Raw genomic sequence first — 20,247 nt, 5'->3', positions numbered from 1 at the left:
TAACTCTATGAGAAAATATCCTAAAAAAACCACTTGTTTTGATTATAATTAAAGTTGCATTTTTATTCACTATCGCCTTCACACACATCCCCACCCCATACCCAATCCCCCAACTTAAGACTATAAAATTGATCTTGGTTGCCAAGTCTGACATGTTGGGTTGTTGGAAAGTCATGGCATTTTTTTTCCATGCAAAAATCTGTCATGATGCTCCCAACAATGCAGTAAATGATCATAAACCATTCTTTATCACTGGCAAAACAGATGGAGCCAATGCATCTCTCAAAGTCAGCAGAAAGCATTTACCTCAAGAAAAGCAGCCACCACCTATATGGTGCCTTTCTGTACCCTCTGGCGATTCCTGTCCATCTCACACATTCTTGTACTGAATCTTATGCCATGGTGAATAGTCCTATGTTTGCATTTTATCTCCTAACAATAACTACAACCTGCCTTAAAAGTTCTTTGGCTTTTTGATTAAGACTCAATATGAGATCCTGAGGAGGTGACTGGGCCCTCAGTAACTTATACAGCTTTTCCCAGAATAGAAATACCTGACATGTGTGGCTCACTCTTCTAAAGGGACTCAAAACATATTACAAATATCAAATCACCTCGCTAATCCGCCAGGTATTTCTGATGAGCTGGCAGCAGAGATGCTTTCTAGCAATGATACTGTGAACATAAAACATGTTTGCTTTCAAAGTGCTTCTACACAAGGTTTCTTATTTCCACAGCCCACCCAGTCTTCATCAACAGGTATTTTACAAACGAACAGAGCCAGGCCCATGGCACATGAATGCCTTCTCTTTGTATTTTTTTTTTTGTTAAACCACAGTATCTGTCAGTTCTGGTTCAACACCTAGAACCCTGTGCATACAAGTCCCACACACTCTGCTGCGCTTCTTCCTCAGTTTCCAGTCAGTTCTCCCTGACCTCATTCTTTCTCTAAGACACCTCCTTGTCATCACTTTATGTAGAGACGACACAGAGATGAACCAACACGCCAGCTCACTACTGACAGGGAATAAAACCCAAGTTCTTTAATCCCTAATCTAAGGGAGTTGCTGAAATAAAGTACCCTAGCTTTAGCCTTTCTGACAAGAAAAAACAACCAGACCAAAAAAATTTAAAAATCTGCCAAGCATTTTCTATAGCTCCAAAGACTAAAATGAGGCTCTTCTGCTCCTGTATTTCAAGTCAATAATCAGCCGTTTGGCATTAAGGATTGAAAAAAATCTTCCAACCAGATCTTATAACCAGAGAGAGATCCCCCCACCCCTAGTATAACTGAATCTCCTAATTCCTTAGATCTACTTACATGATGTCTTTTCCCCCACCTTAAGTAATAATGTACTTAAAATATTTGTTTTTATTTCCTAAGCTGGAAAATGAGGGGAACCAGAGCCTTACTCTGGCATTTGTGGTGCCTAGGATCAAACTCAGGGCCTCATACTTGAGAGTTCAGAGCCCTACCTACTGTGGCACCTCCCAGACTCCTTAAAATATTTATTTACACCATGTCAGGCACTTGTGGAAGCATTGTTGAAACAGACATATTAATTCATCCATAGAAACTCAGGACAGGTGCTACTGCCACCCCCATTTTAGAGATGAGAAAATGGAGGTTCAGAAAGGTTAAGTAATTTGCCATGTTGGGTCAAGCCCTCTTCAGGGGTTGAGCTGGGGTAGAGCTATGAACCCTGAGCTTTTCATCACCACCACAGCATTCATCCAAAGGGCCTGATGCCAAGGTCAGCCAGTACACAGAAAGTGCCTGGCAACAGAGGATCAACATTGGGGTTAACTGTTACCCTGCTCCAATCTCTACTGAGAACTCTCTACTCACCTAATCTGTCCACTGCTATTTTGCACTTGGCTACCCACTCCACAAACCCCTTTCATTAGTACCTAACTTCTCTTTCTTCCCTTTTAGTGAAAGAGGAAACAGAAGAATTTAAAAACCACCTTCCTCCAAGGTCTTTTCACCAGAGAGCCTGGACCCCATCCCCCCCGTGTTTTCTGAGTGTCCCCATTCTTCACCATGGTCAACTCCCCCCTCTCCAGAATCTACTGGATCTATGCAACCAGCATTCAGTTAGTGGTATTTCCAGCTTTACAAATAAAGCAAATAAAGCGAAGCTCTAGATTCCATTCCCCTTCAGAATCCAGTTTCTCTAGACTCAACAGGACACACTTTCACTTTCTAACTTACCATTCAACCACTGTAACATTTTAAATCAACGTCCCCCCCAGATCACAGAGTTCAGTACTTCTGTTAAGGTCACTGCTTGTCAAACTTCATCTTATTTCACCTCCTAAGATGTTCCAGTTGACTGCTTCCTTCTTTAACTCTCCTCTCTTGGTTTCCATATGCCACACTTTTCTCTTAACCTCTCTAGTTCCTCTTTATCTGCTTCCTTTGCTGGCCTCTTTTCTGCTGGGTCCTCTTTCCTTATTGTTCTTTCCATGCCAGCAACTCCCAAATTTACTCCGACTCAGCTTCTTAGGGATGTGAGAAGTTTCTCCTAATAAGTGCTGTCTGTCTCTCTCTGTGTGTGTGTTGTGTCTGTCTCTCTTATCAGAGAGTTGCTCAACTCTGGCTAAAGGTGGTGCCAGGAATTGAACCCAGAATCTCTCCTATGCAAATCCTGCACACTAGTGCTGTGCTAGCTCCCCAGCAAACCACCCAGTGTGCCCAGCCCTGATCATACAACTGCCAACTCAATGTCTCCCTAGATGTCTCAACAAGATGAAAGAAGACATTCCTCCCTACACAGGCTCCCTCCCCCAAGTGTTTTTCCTTCAGTCTCCCACATGTTAGTACAATGGCACCTTGGCTTTTACCTAGTGTCCATGCCAGAAATGTGAGGGGTCATTTTCAACACCTCTCTCCCTGACTCCAGCCTTCCCATGTGAAGCTTTAATATTTATATCGAAAGAATTTAATCTCAGCTTGAATGTTTCTTCTTTGGAAAGGAAAGTCTACATAAAACCCCCTATCACCCATAGATGTGGAATTCTGTGATCATTTGTGTACTATTCACCGGGCTTACTAGGCTCAGAAGGCAGGAATCAAGATGGCTTGGTTCAGCCCTGTATTCCTCACACTTCCTATTAACTCTGGTGCACAGTATTTGCTTAGGGACTGTTTGCCGAATAAAAGCAGCAGCTTTGCCTTTAAACCAGACACACTATCGAGAGTGATTATCCACCAGGCTACTCACCAAAACCCCAAGGGTCACGACACGGCAGTGCTCATCTTGGAGACCAGGTGTTTGAGAAGTATAAGAACCCCTTGCTCAGAGATGATCCTCACCTGTGTGAGGATAAAGAAAAGAAGAAAACTTCCTAAGTGGATCTTGATTTGTTTATTTGCACACAAAACACGCACACTCTGGAGCACTGCTGTGACATCTGCAGTGCTGGGGGTTGAACTTGGGGCATCATGCATGCAAGTCCTGCACTCTACACTGAGTCACCTCCTGAGTTGCCTAAGTCGGTTTTTAAAACCAACAACAACAAAATCAACAATATCACTGTTAACTATCTTAATAAAAGAGGTTTCCTATGTACTCAGCATTACTAATTTTTTAAAAATAATTTATTAAAAGGTGTATTATCCAAGCTGTTGGTATTTCAAGGCCTTTATGACTTTCCTTCCTTCCCAACTGCACCTTAGAAATAAGGAAAAAAAAAAAGAAAACTTACATTTTTTTTGTTGCTGCTTATTCCTAATTAATATAGAAAACTGGAAGCTGACCATAAAGGTGAATTGGACAACATTCTGGGTAGGCTTGTGAATTCACAACACTGAAGATTATTCACAGTCCCTTTGTAGTCTCAACTGCAACTCTGAATAACAAGCATTTAGCAAGAAGATTTATTTTCCTTCATTTGGGGAGTAGGAGGGGGGGACTTGGGGTTGAACAACTTAGCCAGATGATTTCCTTTGATTGAGCACCTATAGTGTGCAAAACACTATACTGAACTAGATAAGTCAATAAATACACTAAGTTACTGGTCAAACAGAGCAATTCCCAAAATAGTCCTCATAAACTAGAATTATAACACTGAGCCTCTCTCTCTGCCCAGAATTTATAGTTTTGAAATTGCAAGGAAGAACCAAGTTCCAGACTGTCCCAAGGCCAAATCGTTTAGGAATCTTAAAAAAAGGAGACTATAAGGTTGACACAACATCATAAATAAATTCCCAAATTAACCTGATGGAGCTCAGAGTCACTTCTACAGATTTGGTTTGGTTTCCCTCCTCCAGAGTTTTACTGCTCTGAGCTGACTTTTTCAGAGACAGAGGAAGAGAGAGGGAGAGAAGGAAAGAAATCACAGCAAAAAAGGGACTGGGTGATGATGAAACTCAGTTAGGGACCCACATTACTATGTATAAGCACTCAGTTTCAAGCTTCCCTGCACATGGAGGGGAGAGACTTCATGAGCAGTGAAGCAATGCTATAGGTGTCTCTCTTTCTCTCTAGCTTCCCCCTCCCTCTTGATTTCTCTCTGTCCTAGCAAATACAAGAAAGAAAATGGATGCCAGGAGTGGCAGATTCTTCGTGGAAGTAATGAGCCCGTGATAACCCTGGTTGCAATAAAAAAAAAAGTAAAAATAAATAAATGGAGGGAGGAAGGAAGAGAAGGAAAAGGAAAGGAGAAGAGAAAGGTAAGAGAGGTAAGATAAAAGAACTGACAGTGGGAGTTGGGCGGTAGTGCAGCAGGTTAAGCGCACATGGTGTAAAACACAAGGACTGGTGGTCCAGGACATGGCACAGTGGATAAAGCATTAAATTTTCAAGCATGAGGTCCTGAGTTCAATCCCTGGTAGCACATGTACCAGAGAGATGTCTGGTTCTTTCTCTCTCTCCTCCTTTCTCATTAATAAATAAAATATTAAAAAAAAAACACACACGCAAGGACTGGCATTAGGATCCCGGTTCAAGCCCCCGGCTCCCCACCTGCAGGGGAGTCACTTCACAGGCCTTAAAGCAGGTCTGCAGGTATCTATCTTTCTCTCCCTTTCTCTGTCTTCCCCTCCTCTCTCCATTTCTCTCTGTCCTATCTAACAATAATGACATCAATAACAACAACAATAAAAAAGGGCAACAAAAGGGAAAATTAAAAATATTAAAAAAAAAAAAAAAAAAGAATTGACAGTACTGAAGCTTTCTTCAGATAGATGGAGGCCAGGCTTGAACCTGGGTCTTGTACATGGCAAAGTAGTGCACAAGCCAAGTAAGCTGTTTTACAGGCCCCATTTCCCATTTTTCTACTCCAAGAAGCCATCTTTACAACTACGTCATGTTTAACAAATGTCATTTCTGTGCTATGACCACTACTCCATAAAAGGCATAGTAGCAAACTGAGACTGTGGAACTAAAAGGCCTCAGGATTCCATCCTAGTCCGTTCTTAACTTCTGGCATGCCAACAACAACAACAAAAAAAAAACTTCCTCTTGGAAAAAGCATACAGTGGGGAAAACCTTTCTTTCTTTTTAATATTTTAAATTTTAATTTTACTTATTTGAATTGATAGAACAGAGAGAAATTGAGAGGGGAGAGACACCTGCAGCCCTACTTCATAATTCATGAAGCTTTCTCCCTGCCAGTGGGAACTGGAGGCTTGAACCTGGGTCTGTACGCATGGTAATAAATGCACTTAACCAGGTGCACCACCACTCCGCCCTGGAAAACCATTCTTTCCCCAACTTGGGAAAGAAAAAGAAAGCTATATAATGGGCACACAGAAAAAAAATTTGGCCCTCAAAAAGTGCTAGTGTATATTTTCAAATTCAAAGGGTTAAAATATATTACTGGCCTTTCAAGACAACAAACTTGAAACAAGCAAATAGAAACTTTTACCAAACTAAACAGTCTTGAAAAAACAAATTAAGCATTTAAAAATGGATCTTGGGAGTCAGGCGGTAGCACAGTGGGTTAAGCACACGTGGTGCAAAGCGCAAGAATCGGCATAAGGATCCTGGTTCGAGTCCCTGGCTCCCCACCTGCAGGGAAGTCACTTCACAGGTGGTGAAGCAGGTCTGCAGGTGTCTATCTTTCTCTCCCCCTCTCTGTCTTCCCTCCTCTCTCCATTTCTCTAGGTCCTATCCAACAACAATGACATCAATAACAATAATAACGACAACAATAAAACAACAAGGGCAACAAAAGGGAATAAATACATATTTTTTAAAAAATGGGTCTTAGTAGCCAGGTGGTAGAGTGAAGACTTTAATCATGCACGTGGACGTGGGTTCAAGCCCCTCATTCCCATCTGCAGGGAGCAAGCTTCACAAGCAATAGAACAGTGTCTCTCCTTCTGTCTTATCTCTCGCTGTGTCTCAATCTATATCAAAAAAAGAAGCAAAAACAGCAGCCCAGAAATGGTGGTGGAGATTTGCAGGCACCAAGCCAAAGAATAAACCTAGTGGCCAATAATAAATATCACCACTGGCCGGGTGACGGCACACCTGGTTGAGTGCACATGTTACAATGAGCAAGGACCTGGGTTTTAGACCCTGGTCCCCACCATCAGGGGAAAAGCTTTGCAGGTATTGAAGCAGTGCTGCAGGTATCTCTTTGCCTCTCCCCTCTATTTCCCCCTTCCTCTCAATTTCTGTCTATCTCTATCCAATAAATAAGTAAAGATAATTAATTTTTTAATAATAAAAACAGAATAACGGCTACTCAAAGCAAACCTTCAGCTCTGTACAAAGGCCTCCTTTCTGTGAGATTCTTATTTCCACCCATCCCTGGGAATGTCCTTTGTGGCCGCATAGCATTATGGTCACAACACCAATATGATCAATACTGACACTTAGAAACTGTGTCTGAAAAAAATAATAAAGGGGGGAGTCGGGCTGTAGCGCAGCGGGTTAAGCGCAGGTGGCGCAAAGCACAAGGACCGGCATAAGGATCCCGGTTCGAACCCCGGCTCCCCACCTGCAGGGGAGTCGCTTCACAGGCGGTGAAGCAGGTCTGCAGGTGTCTATCTTTCTCTCCTCCTCTCTGTCTTCCCCTCCTCTCTCCATTTCTCTCTGTCCTATCCAACAACGACAACAACAATAATAACTACAACAATAAAACAACAAGGGCAACAAAAGGGAATAAATAAATAAATATTTAAAAAATAAAAAATAATAATAATAAAGGGGAGAAAGAGAGAGAGAGAGAAGACTGTTCTACATGGACAAAAAAAGTCAAGAAGTAGGTCATCAGCTCACACCCAACACCTGACAGAAACTCAATAGATGCTGGTTGGCCCTTGTGTTAAAATGATTTTGGGGCTTGTGTACTGTGTTGCTCCCCTTCTCCACATTCACACACTCCACTGATGACAGGATAAATACGCATTTAACTTCTTACCACTGGCCTTTCCTAGGAAGTGAGTTAGTGAGAGGTTCCTGTTTGCAGAAAAGCATAAAGGAACCCCATTTACAGTTCTTACTCACATGGATGACCTGTGCTTTGAGAACTGCTACCATAATGAACACGAGGAGTATTAACTTACAAGTGAATCTATAGAAACAAACCAAAAGCAAACCCAACACTCTCAAATTAGGCTGAATCCCAGATGCTATGTGCTCACCATCAGGTTCTTTACCTTTCAAGATGTCTACTGTGCTCTCTTCTACATCGGGACATGGAACAGCTTGTCAAGAATGACTTTTGTCTCTCACAATCCGAAGGGGATTTTTAAGTCACAGTGAAGTGACACCAGCTAGTCTCACATTCGATCCTATAGGGATGAGAATGGAAAAATTCGTACTCTGATTTACACTGATGGCAAAGAAAACCACTCACTTTTCAGTGCTATGTGACAAAAACAGTATTTAGATGTAAGAAAACAATTAGACCAGGTGGGGGAGACAGCATAATGGCTATACAAGCAGACTCTTATGCCTGAGGTTCCCAGGTCTCAGGTTCAATCCCCAGCAGCACCATAAGCCGGTGCTCTAATTAAAATAATAATAATAAATAGAATTAAATTAAAAAGCAATTAACTCAAAATGGGGAAGGAAGGCAAAAAAACAAGAAGTTGGAACATAGCAGCCAAATCTATCCCACTGAAGTCTGAGGGTAGGGTCAACAGTTGAGGGGGGTGCTAAGAAAAGCAAAATCCAGCAGATACAAAAGTTTCATTCTAATCAGTTTTCACCTCCTTTGTAAGTACAGTCACCACCTTAGTATGGTGGAGATGCTGAAGATATATTGCAACTTCTAAAAATGCAAGTGCCTCTAAGATAATTTAATCTTCAAAAATCAGTTGGTCTACAGTATGGAGGTGTTAACCTACCTATCACTCACTGCTTCCAGCATGGAGACTCTTGGAGTGAGATGGGGAAGGGAAAGCTTATGAACTCGTTGGGGAAAACTTCCATCTTCACACTCAATAACCTCCAAATAAGGGTTAGCACCACCTTCAGGTAAGTAACAGCTGGAGGTGGTAGAAGGTGGTATCAGTAATTTGGTGACCATGCCACTAAGAGCAGCCACTAAATACTTTTACATCCCATCACAGTTGTTAGAGATAAAAACACCATATTATTTACACTCATCAGTACTCCCAAATGGCAAACGCTAGAAGAAGAAGTATAGTCCAAAAGTATAGTCAAGTTAGACTTGCAGCTAAATTTTGTTACTTGCTGTGTGAAAAGCATCTCTATGACTTTATCATAATTATTTAACATTTTGTTAATTATTTCCATGCCACTTGTAAGTATATGTATTTCACCTGATATATTTAAAAACATGGTTCTCAGAAGAAGTCTTGAGTGCCAATCAGATTGCTAAAAATAGTGGGGGGGGGGTAAATAGCATAATGGTTCTGCAAAGAGACTCTCATGCCTGAGGTTCACAAGTCCCAGGTTCAATGCCCTGCACCACCATAAAACAGAGATGAGCAGTGCTCTGGTTAAAAAAAAAAAAAAGATTGCTAAAGATGGTAGAGGACAAAGAAAGTTAAGAGCCTCTGATCTTGAGTAAATAGTCTCTACAGACCCCATCATCAGTCACCAAAACAGACAAGTAAGTCATTCCACTAACATGAGTTCTTAGTGGAAGAGAATTAAGTCACCAAGAAGCCAAGTATCGGGGGTCGGGCGGTGGCGCAGTGGGTTAAGCGCACGTGGCGCAATGCGCAGGGACCTGCGTAAGGATCCCGGTTCAAGCCCCCAGCTCCCCACCTGCAGGGGAGTCGCTTCACAGGCGGTGAAGCAGGTCTGCAGGTGTCTAACTTTCTCTTCCCCTCTCTCTCTGTCTTCCCCTCCTCTCTCCATTTCTCTCTGTCCTATCCAACAACAAAGCAACGTCAACAATGGCAATAATAACCGCAATGAGGCTGCAACAACTAGGGCAACAAAAAAGGGGGGGAAATGGCCTCCAGGAACGGTGGATTCATGGTGCAGGCACTGAGCCCAGCAATAACCCTGGAGGGGAAAAAAAAAAAAAAAAAGAAGCCAAGTATCAAGTCCAAGGTCGCACAAATTGTGGGTCAGCATCAACCTAGCTTCCATAGCCTGTATATTCCCTCTTTCCCTGGGGGGCCTATGATGACATTTCTACAACTGTCATCATTATTACTGCCTTGCCACTCAATGGGGAAGAAGTATCTTTCACAATGAATAAAAAAACCAAAACCTGGGAGTCAGGCGGTAGCGCAGCGGTTAAGCACAGGTGGTGCAAAGCACAAGGACTGGCATAAGGATCCCGATTCAAGCCCCTGGCTCCCCACCTGCAGGGGAGTTGCTTCACAAGCAGGTCTATAGGTGTCTATCTTTCTTTCCCTCTCTGTCTCCCCCTCCTCTCTCCATTTCTCTCTGTCCTATCCAACAATGATGACAGCAATAACAACAGCAATAATAAATACAACAATAAAACAAAAAGGGAAAATGAATAAATATTTTTCAAAAAACAAAACCTAGATAACAGAACAAGACAGATGTGGAAGTCACTCCCTTTTTGTCCCTTGATCAAGGATGCATCTGCAATTATTTGGTCAGAGTACTTTTTGAGAAGTGAAAAAAAAAAAAAAGTCGGGCTATGTAATCTTTCCTCAGAAGATCTCAGAGCTCTTAAGACAGGACTTCACTTCTTAAGCACTGCAATACATGATAAGGGTTGGGGGCAATGGTTCCTCCACCATTTATGTGCTGTGAAAACTGGAGAATAAATCACAAGAGATTTGGCCAAAGTCACACATAAGTCAGTGGAAGAGCCAGCTTCCCAACTCCTAGTTCTAGTCTCTAACCACCACGACCAAATATTTGATTGACTATAATGTCTGTGAAATCTCTGTATTGTTTTATACAGGTCAAAGAATATTCTCTTTTGATTCACAGAAGCAGACACTTCTGAACTTCTGAAGGCAGTGGGGGGGGGTATAACACAGAATAAATTCCAGTGTGCATAAGCACTTTCACACTTATGTTAGTCATCTAACAACCCAAGTCAGAAATCCTTAGTTTAAGAGCCAAGTTACATCCAGCATGCCTTATAAGAAGAGAACGTGATAGAAACTGTTCCCTTCATCTTTTAGTCAATGACCTCTCTCTCTACCACAGCTTTTTGAAACAATTACTTCACATTCAACACTCCCGATACAAAATAACGTTTTAATGGTTCAACACCAAGTCTTTTTGTTCCAAAACTAAAATGTCACCTATTACAACTTTTTATTAAATTATCTCTCAATCCAAACCACCCATTGGTGACTAGAACCTTTCTTACTCAAGGTACATATCTAGCTGCTCCTTTTATTAACCTACCTACCATTAGTAGCCTCAGTCTTTCTCGATAGTTTGGAAGGTGGTCTGTCTTAAATTGTACTTAGGGCCATAGCACTGTTCACACTAACATCCCTTCCCTGCTAAACCTTCCCAAATTAGTAGACTCCAGTCAAGAAACAAAACGCACAGGGCAATAACGGCACACACCCTCCACTGAGGACTCAAGGGTTCTTAACCCATAAGAGTCTTACCCCCAGTATCCTTTTGCACCCCCTACCCCATCTCTCAACCATTTTACTGCTTATTCTTCCGCCAGGTGACTGACTTGGCACTCTGCAGTCGGTGCAGAGTTCAAATCTCTGGCTCAAGAATGAACACTTAACTCTGCCATACTTCAGTCACTAACAAAAACTCCATTGCACAGCATGAGAGCAAAATATAACTATTCACGGAGTCATTCAGTACTCTTCCCACTCTAACCGGCGGGGATCTATCTCTGTTTGCCTTAACCAAACTTTGCACCAGTTCTTTCCTACCTTAGACTCTCCACCAGAATCTGTTAATGGTCCCTCTTTCCTCCTCTGATAACCTGTTCCTTCCAACGGGTGCTGCAGTTTAGGTTCTTAAGTTACTTCGCTATTACTTAAAACCTGTTCTCACCTGCCAGCCTGCAGGCCAAGACTTCGGGGCAGACTCCAGGCCTCCTCCTTCATGCTTGGTAGCCCTCGCAGAAGGCCCCCAGCAACACCACCACAGGCCGCCGCCGGCCCTTCCCTCCCAGCATAATCATCCAGCCTGCTGTTGTTTTCTTTAGGATATCTCCATTTCACCAAGCTCCCCCAACACGAACCGGTGACATCTTAATAGGCGGCAACTTTCAAAGGTCAGTGCCGGGGGCTCCACTGGGCAAAGCCCTGCGGTGCCCCCGACCCCCCACAATGACTCGGTGACCTCAACGTCGTCACCTCACCTGCTGGAGCCCTTTGCAACTCAGACATTCTTCTTAGTTCTCTCCCCCCACCTTCAACAAGTCACTGGCCTGCGAAGTCCCCTCGCCTCTCCATCCTTCTGCGAGGTCGCATGGAGCCCACCAAACTCAGCCGAAATTCCCTTATTTAGCTCTCACCGCGCCCCTCCAAGCCCCTTCCTCCCGGGACCCCGGGGCCGTCCCAGCGCCTCGGTGAGCCCCCCAAACACCGCTCGGGACGCAACCTCTACAAAAACCGCACTAGTCTGGGGGTCAGAGGACGCCCCCACTGCTCCCGCAAAGGGTCCCCGCACTCCGCTCAAGAGATCCGCAGCCTCGACCCCCGCCGCTTCCTCGGCCCCCACCCCACCCGGCGGTTCTCCGCGGCCCCGACTACCCCAGCACCCCAAACCCGCTCCCAACACGCGGACCCGGCCCCCGGCCCCGCACCCTCCCCTCCCCCCAGGTGCCACTTACCCCGAAGCGGGTGGGGGAGGGGCGGGAGGCGCGGCGGCGGGGAGGGGGCGGCGGTCCCGGGCGGCTCTCAGCCCCGGGGGGCCGGGGCCCGGGCCAGCGGCAGCGGCGGCGCAGCGTCTCCCCCCGGCGGCAGCAGCGGCGGCGGCGCCGTCCCACTCCCGCAGGCACACATAGGCTCCATTGTCCGCCGGCACCTCCCCCTTTCCGCTCCCCCCGGCCCCGCCCCTCCGCCCTCCCAGTCCTTCCTCCCGCCGCGCCGCGCCGCGCCGCGCCACCAAAGGCCCCGCCGCCCCGCCTCGGACGCGAGCGGAGCAGCGCCCCTCCCCCGCCCCGCCAGCCCGCCCCACCCTCGCGCCGGCCCCGCCGCCGGGAGGGCCCGCCCCCTCGGGGAATGTCACTCGCCCCCCTCCCGGGCCGCGCGATGGTACCAGCCGGGCCGCGGCAGCTCCCCGGCCCCGCCCACCTGGCCGCCCCGCCCCTCCCGCCACATTTTACTAGGGTCCCGCCCATCACCGGGCCGCCCTGATTTGCATGGATACGCCCCTCGTGGGTTCGTCACGGCCGGAGGCACCGCCTACTTCCTCACCTTAAAGCCGCAGAGTCCTCTTTCTCGACTGAAAGAGCCTCCCCCAGGGCCGGCGGGGTGGGAGGTGCGGCCAAGGACGCTCCCCGCTTCACTCGCCGCCTCCGGCTCACACTCGCCCAGAGTGCCCATCGCCTGAAGCCGCTCGGGGGAGCCGCCTGGGGAGGGAGCGGAGGGGGCAGGGCGGTGCGGAATTTGGCCATCTTTGAGGGAATGCGATGGGGAGCGGCCAAAGGAAGGGGTCTCTCCTTTGCCTTTACAGGATGCCCCGGGCCAGGCCTAGTCCTCAGTCCCCAAGGCTGTTCCAGGATGCATAACCACCCTGCTCCTTCGCTTCCCTACTCCTCCATCTCTGGACTACCTTCCCTAGTGGCCGCTTGCTCCCTCTCGGGGTCGCACCCTCCTCCATCCTCTCTCCAGCAGATGTTCCCCCAAGGTCCTGCGGATGTGGTAGCAGGTCCCCTTACACTCCAGGCCCAGCTTAACCGGGATCCCGCCGGGCTACCTAGTGCCCAGAGAGCACCTTCTCCCCAGATCCTGCAATTGCTTCCCAACAGCTTTTGCATCGCAGCATCATCTCTTTCCTTTCCTTTCCTTTCCTTTCCTTTCCTTTCCTTTCCTTTCCTTTCCTTTCCTTTCCTTTCCTTTCCTTTCCTTTCCTTTCCTTTTTTCTTCTCTCTTCTTTCCTTTCCTTAGAAGGCCTTTCAGAGCTCTGAGCTTGGGCATCCCGGCACTGCCCCCCTGTGAAGTGAGAAGCAGCCCATTAGATTGCACTTTTGCTCAGAAGGCAACATGACGGCGTCCTGGGGAGCGCGTGGTGCTGAATAAAGCTCGGCTTCAGTCTGCTCCTGTTTCATCTGTGTGGCCCTTGTCGCGGCTGGAACCAGCTGTTAGTACAAACCTGTCTGCTCCACAGCCCTCCCTCAAGTGCACTGTTGTTACAACCCTCGGTGTGCTTTGTAGAGTAGGGATCTAAAGATGTTTCCGCAACTCCCTGCACTGGTCCCACCGCCTTTCTACGAGCTTCAGCGGAGACTGCCTGTGTTACAACCTACTGCGCATTCTCCCCAGAGACAGATGGAGACTACAGGACAGTAGAAACATTTCCTACTGCTTTTGCTTCTCTCACCCAGGGTTTTAGCCAGGATACTTATTTCTGTGTCAGTCTCTATGGCTAATAGGAAACCTTCCTTGGAAGCAATCTTTGAAGGAATGGTGCTGGTTGTAGAGAATTGTACTAGAGAGCCCTAAAAGATAAAGCTCATTCATTGAGCTTTTGGAACCATTTAGAACTCTTGCCTGGTAGTTTTGAGTTCCTGTGCTGTGTCTTCCCACTGTTGGTTCTATGAAGAGCTTTTGTTTCACTGCAAAATATTTTTTCTGTGTCTTGCTAAAGCTAATATAAATTTAATGAAGACAATAGGAGGTCTAAACAATATAAATATAAAATCAGTTGAAGGATTCCAAGTAGGGAATAATTAAAATTCAATGTTTTGTCTAGTTTTAGTAACAATATGTATTTATCTAAATAAAAGTTAAATAAAAACTGTTGAAGAAGGCAGTAGGGTGAATTCAGGTATGAGTGTGAGAGAAAACAACTAAATCCAAGAATATGCAAGAAACATTTGGGATTGCAAGTGTGGGTGAAAAGGGATTCACAGAATATCTCTACAAGGAAAACCGCTCCAAAAATGAGCTTTAATCTGGGTGTTCCAGATCGGACCCGGTCTACACAGAAGCTGCAAAACAAAGCTCAATGACACAGTACACATGCAGAAATGTCTTAAGCGTTTTCCTAGGCACCACTCCCCCACTCAAGCATGTGTCAAAGATCAAATTTATTTACTAAGCCAGAAGAAATGTGTAAATGAATGCTAAATGTGCAACCCTAGTATAAAAGGACAATAATGCCAAGAATTTAAGCATGCTGGAAGTCATGAAACCTAAAGGTCAGAATCTACATAGTATTATTTTTCTGCAGTGCACCTAAAAATACATTTAAATTATTATTTATTCTAGTAAACAGTTACCTATTTCACTGGATTTTTTTTTTTACCTCTGAATTTCCTAACATCCATAATTTTTTTTTTAACTTCCATACATTTACATTCCTCTTGGGAAGAATTCTGTTTTGCTAAATAGCTATCTAGCGCACTCTTAGTACATAAATACTATTGGACAACAACAAAAATCATGTTTAGCAACCTGGGCAGTGGCACAGTGGATGAAGCACTGGACTCTGGAGCATCAGATCCCAAGTTTGACTACTGGGATTTTATGTACCAGAGTCAGACTCTGGCTCTTTCTCTCTTTGCTTCTTTCCTTTACTCTCACAAATAAATACTTAAATAATTTTAAAAAATCATAAAATCATACTATAAACACAAATTTAAACTGTTTCTACAATTTTAGAAATTACTAAGTTAAATAATATGATTTTTTTATTTCAATGACAAAATCTTAATAAGGCTTTCTAATACTAGAGAGACCTGAGTATACCTTTTTTTAATTTCTGAAAATATGCTTATTATAATGAGCGCTTACTGTGAGGCAAACATGGATGGTGTTTTCTTACAGATGAGAACTCTAAGGCATAGCGACCTTTAAAGACTTGCTAAGAGAATACTTACTTTGGGGGGACTAGAATTTAAGTCTGACATGCCATAGCACTGTTCTAACTTCCAAGAATCATTTGTTCCTAACGATATTTATTATTGTAGGAGAGAACAGGAAGTTCTCCTTTAGGGATGATGGATTACAACTCAAGAAGGCTGAATCCATTCAGCTGCTACTAGGGTTATCAGCAAGCCTAAGAAACTCTTGCTTTGCTCAAAGTACTGAACTCAGTTTGCTTACAATTTCTTGCTGCATTTATTGTTTCATACCCATCCATCTACCTCACTGTTCAGTGGACAGATCTCGATCCCAAAGGAATTTTACTAAGGGAGTCACTGAACATTGAAAATCTAACATTAAAATCAAATGGCATCTTGACTTTGACGGTGCCCAATGCTTAAGCCACGGATGGCTGGCGAGATAGCATAATGGTAATGTAAAAGACTTTCACGCCTCAGGCACCAAAGGTTCCAGGTTCAACACCCAACACCACTGTAAACCTGACTGAGTATAGCTTTGGTAAAAAAATAAAAGATAAATAAATCATTCAGGATATGACTGATTTACTGGGTTGCAAATATGAAGAGTCCATGAGTGTCCAGAAGAGGAAACACTTCTCCCTTCCTGGCCTTGACCAGTGCATCTAAGAGTTCACAGGCAATCTCAGAGCTTCATCTCAGCTGGGAAATTTTAATACAAAGAAATTTTTTTAAATATTTATTTTCCCTTTTGTTGCCCTTGTTGTTTTATTGTTGTAGTTATTATTGTTGTTACCGATGTCGGTATTGTTGGATAGGACAGAGAGAAATAGAGAGAGAAGGGAAAGACAGGGGGAGAGAAAGATAGACACCTGCAGACTTGCTTCACCGCTTGTGAAGAGACTCCTCTGCAGGTGGGGAGCCAGGGGCTCGAAGTGGGATCCTTATTCCAGTCCTTGCGCTTTGCACCACCTGCGGTTAACCTGCTGTGCTACCACCCAACTCCCAATACAAAGAAATTTTAAGTGTTTTTGGTCAGAAAGACATCAATGTTCCCTTGAAATAGGGAACCAAAGTAAAAAAACCTCTGGGTTGACGGTGAGGGTGGATGTTCAGTTTCACAAGGGGTGGGGGATGGGCATGGGACACAGTCTTTTGGTGGTGGGAATGGTGTTTATGTACACTCCTATTAACTTGTAGTCATATAAATCACTAATTAATATGAAAGGGGAAAAATTGATTGAATGTCTCAAGCTTTGTAATGCACAGACCATAGGCCGAGTCTTTGAAATGTTGACTCTCTTAAGAGCTTAGACCAGGGAGAACAGAAGCAACCAGTAGCATTACTCTATAAGACACAGCTATATACAAATAATATCAAAGGACATAAATTATGGTGATGTTGTGTATGATACAGCAAATCCTTACTAAGAGATTTTACAAAGTTAACCCAATTGCCAAATACTTTGATTATTACTATTGCCTTCTTAAACCCTAAGACAGCAGGAACCTCCTGCTTCCGTTATAGAGCTTATATTTCCCCCAGTCCTGGAACCTCTAGGGTGGGGCTCACTTTCCTGCATGCTTCTCTCAATTCATACCAAACATTATTGCATCTACTGATCTCAAGCTAATCAACGCAACGAATGCCACCTCAGCAGGCTTCACTTCAGATTGTGTCCAGAGACGTCAGGCGTGGAATGTCAACCCTTCAGCCTTATTACTTGGGTAAGACCTTTCCTTTCATAGGATTCTCAAATTCCATTTCAGGTGGTTCACTTCCTAACAAAGTCCCCAAACCTAGGTGTAGACCAGGTCCCATGAGATAGGGCATATGTTCACATGTGTCCAAAATATATACCTGAAAGCAAAGTGCACAATAGTCTGCAGTGAGTCAGTATATGGAGCAAGCAAGTAGAAAGACCTAAAAAGATACCATAAAGTTCATAATGAAATAGTGTCTACTTAGATACCTTCCTCACCTACTTCCTATTACACTTCCCTCAGTCACTCCAAAGCTACCCTTACCAAAGTAAGGACTACAAAAGCTGAATAAGGGCAAGAGACTGGCATACTTTTAATGATGACTCTGTAGTCACTATCACAGCACCCCATCAGTTGGGGCCCTAGTCGGGGAGTCCTGAGATTCCCAAACAGACAAGATGGGCCTAGACCTCGAATAAATCCCTCTCTCCATTGTTACCTGTCATCTCTATCAGGAACAACACAATGGACCCCACTGTGGGCCCCCATAGGACCTTGCCCTCAACATGGATCAACAACAGTAGAGAATGTTCTATCCTCTGAAGGGAGGCTGGACAACATACTCTATCTTCCACTTGAGGAAGAGGGGTCCTGAAACTGGTGCAGTTTGGAACGTTCCTACTCATGACCACAGAATGTGAGCTCAGATCTACAGGGATGCAGAGGTCACATAGGCTCCTAAGCTCAATATGGGCCCCCGATAAGATCAAACTGATGGGGTTTACAGTCAACAACATTTATACACCTTTCCCATTTTAGGGAGCTACTCTCTTCCCTGATCCAGCTTTCTGGTCATTTTTCTAGCCATGACATCATCTCCCCAGACAATATCTTGGGTCCACCTACATATTAGATATCAAGCTCAGAAAACAAACAAACAAACAAACAAACAAACAATATAGTCATGAGCCCTTTGGAATATAACTAAAATAAGCCTATTAACTATCTACAAAATGGAGACCCCCTCAACTCATCATCAGCCTTTAGGTTCATGATTAGTCAACAATTTGTTTGGCTTTATATGTTAACTCTTCTTTCAGCCACCAAGTTTCAGATGCTACTGTGATGCCAAACCAGACTTCCCTGGGCAGACGATCCCACCAAATGTGTCCTGGAACCCTGCTTCCTTAGAGTCCCACCCCACCAGGGAAAGAGAGAGACAGGCTTGGAGTATGGATCAACTTATCAACGCCCATGTTCAGCAGGGAAGCAATTACAGAAGCCAGACCTTCCACCTTCTGCACCCCATAATGTCCCTTGGTCCATACTCCCAGAGCGATAAAGAATAGGAAAGCTATCAAAGGAGGGGAGGAGATACAGAGTTCTGGTGGTGGGAATTGTGTGGAGTTGTGCCTCTCTTATCCTATGGGTTTTGTCAGTGCTTCCTTTTTATAAATAAAAATTATAAATAAAAGAAAGAAAGAAATCAGTGTTCTCAACCTCCTAGCCTCTTGCAGCTTCACAAGAGGCCACTGATGCTCTGGTGTGAGCTTGGGTCTTTATCTTGGTTACCAGTATCTGATCTACACAATCTGGAGCAGGTCTGTGATGGGACATTAAAAAGCCACCACCAATGTTTCCCCCCTATATTTTCATACTCAAACCTGCTATAGTTGTACCTCTTTCATCTGCTATCTTCTTTGCTTTTAACCCTTTTTAATTTTACTTATATATATTTTTAAGCCTGAGCACTGATCAACTCTGGCTTATGGTGGTATGGGGGATTGAACCTGGGACTTGGGAGCCTTAGGCATGAGAGACTCTGTGCATAACCATTATGCTATCTACCCCCACCCTCATCTGCTATCTTCTCAAAATCAAGTTTTGTGAATTATAGCTTGCCACTTCCTGACTGGTAAGTCAATGCTGATCTCCCTCTCAGGTTTTCCAATTTAACCAACATAGCTTACAGTCGGTATGTTCTGTGTGCCCTAACTATATCTGCTCAGATCACTTTATCTTCACATCTGTCCTTTTCAATACCACATTCTCTTTCCTCTTCTATTTTCACTAGGTTGCTACTTCATTTCTTGGTCTTAACCTCTTTTTCAATGGTGAATTCATGTATTTCTGCTACCTTGTCTTGTTTCTTTCTCCTAGATGTCTTTCTTAGCATTCTGCCCTTAAGACACACCCATTTTATATCCCCCAAGTCTTAGCTTCACTGTTGGACAATCTACAGCTCACATTCAACCTCTTCTCAGCTTCTCTGGAGCTGCTCCCCAGCCACTTCTGCTTTGTCCTCACTGCCATAGTTTCTAGTCAGGTTGCTTTCACTAGCCACAGTGCCTTTTGGTGTCCTTAACCACATCTCATTTCCAGCACTGGGAATGCTGAGATGTTCCCATTTTTCTGTTTCCACTTTTAGGCTGTCAAACATCTCTCTCTCTTAATCTGTTTTTTTTTATATATATATATTACAAAATTACATGTTGATAGGGGTTTGAATCCACACCATTCCTACCACCAGAGTTCCTCCCCACTGCAATCCACCACAGTTCCCCTAAGGTTGTGGACATGGGCCAACCATCTTCTCTACAACTATCTGTCCACATTTATACATAGTTACCCCCCCTTTTTTCTTTCTGATTGAATCCTCTCTTCCCCTCCAAGCCACTCATGACAACACAACTACCTCCATATTCCATCTCCTTTTCCTTCTCTCTCTCTGGGTGCTGATGGAGCTGGAATTCAGAGCCCTCTTTTCTTCATGCTATCACTTCCCCTCTGGGAATATGGATCAAGATTGTTTTTGGGGAACAGAAGGTAGGAGTTCTGACTTCTGTATTTGCTTCTCTGCTGAGCATGAGCATGGGCGCTGACAGGTCAATCCATATCCCCAGCCTGTCAAACATTACTCTGTAAGATCATGAAACCAAGAAAATGGACTCCCCACCAAAACTCACGCCCAATTGTTGATGAAGAACTTCACTACTTTTTTTTTACTTGCCTGTTCCTTTATGTATCTTCATTTCTTCCTACATCATTTCCCAAATTTTATCTACTACTATTTCTACATTGCAAGACCTGCTATATCTCACTAAATTTCTGAAGAATTTTTGCTCACTTATCTTTCTTTAATTTACTAATCCCTTGCTTTGGCATCTTCAGTAAAATCTTCCT

The 20,247-nt window shown here is 44.3% G+C and overlaps 1 protein-coding gene across 2 annotated transcripts in view; it reads right to left on the bottom strand.

Annotated features, from left to right (window-relative positions):
• The window catches only part of LOC132541411 (uncharacterized), a 95,986-nt gene that overhangs the window by 1,609 nt on the left and 74,130 nt on the right, over positions 1-20,247 (bottom strand). The window contains exons 1-3 of one of the 2 annotated variants that reach the window (XM_060202017.1): positions 12,184-12,363; positions 7,616-7,750; positions 3,228-3,319 (exon numbers count right to left, since the gene is read on the bottom strand). The gene's annotated coding sequence lies outside the window, so the exon portion shown is untranslated. Of the gene's footprint in view, positions 1-3,227; positions 3,320-7,615; positions 7,751-12,183; positions 12,364-20,247 lie in introns of those variants that run through there. The other variant, XM_060202016.1, reaches the window with a different exon arrangement.

This window comes from Erinaceus europaeus, chromosome 11 (assembly GCF_950295315.1).
Source record: "Erinaceus europaeus chromosome 11, mEriEur2.1, whole genome shotgun sequence".
Classification (NCBI taxonomy): domain Eukaryota; kingdom Metazoa; phylum Chordata; class Mammalia; order Eulipotyphla; family Erinaceidae; genus Erinaceus; species Erinaceus europaeus.
The sequence above is the reverse complement of the archived record's forward strand: the minus strand, read 5'-3'. Positions and strand labels throughout refer to the sequence as shown.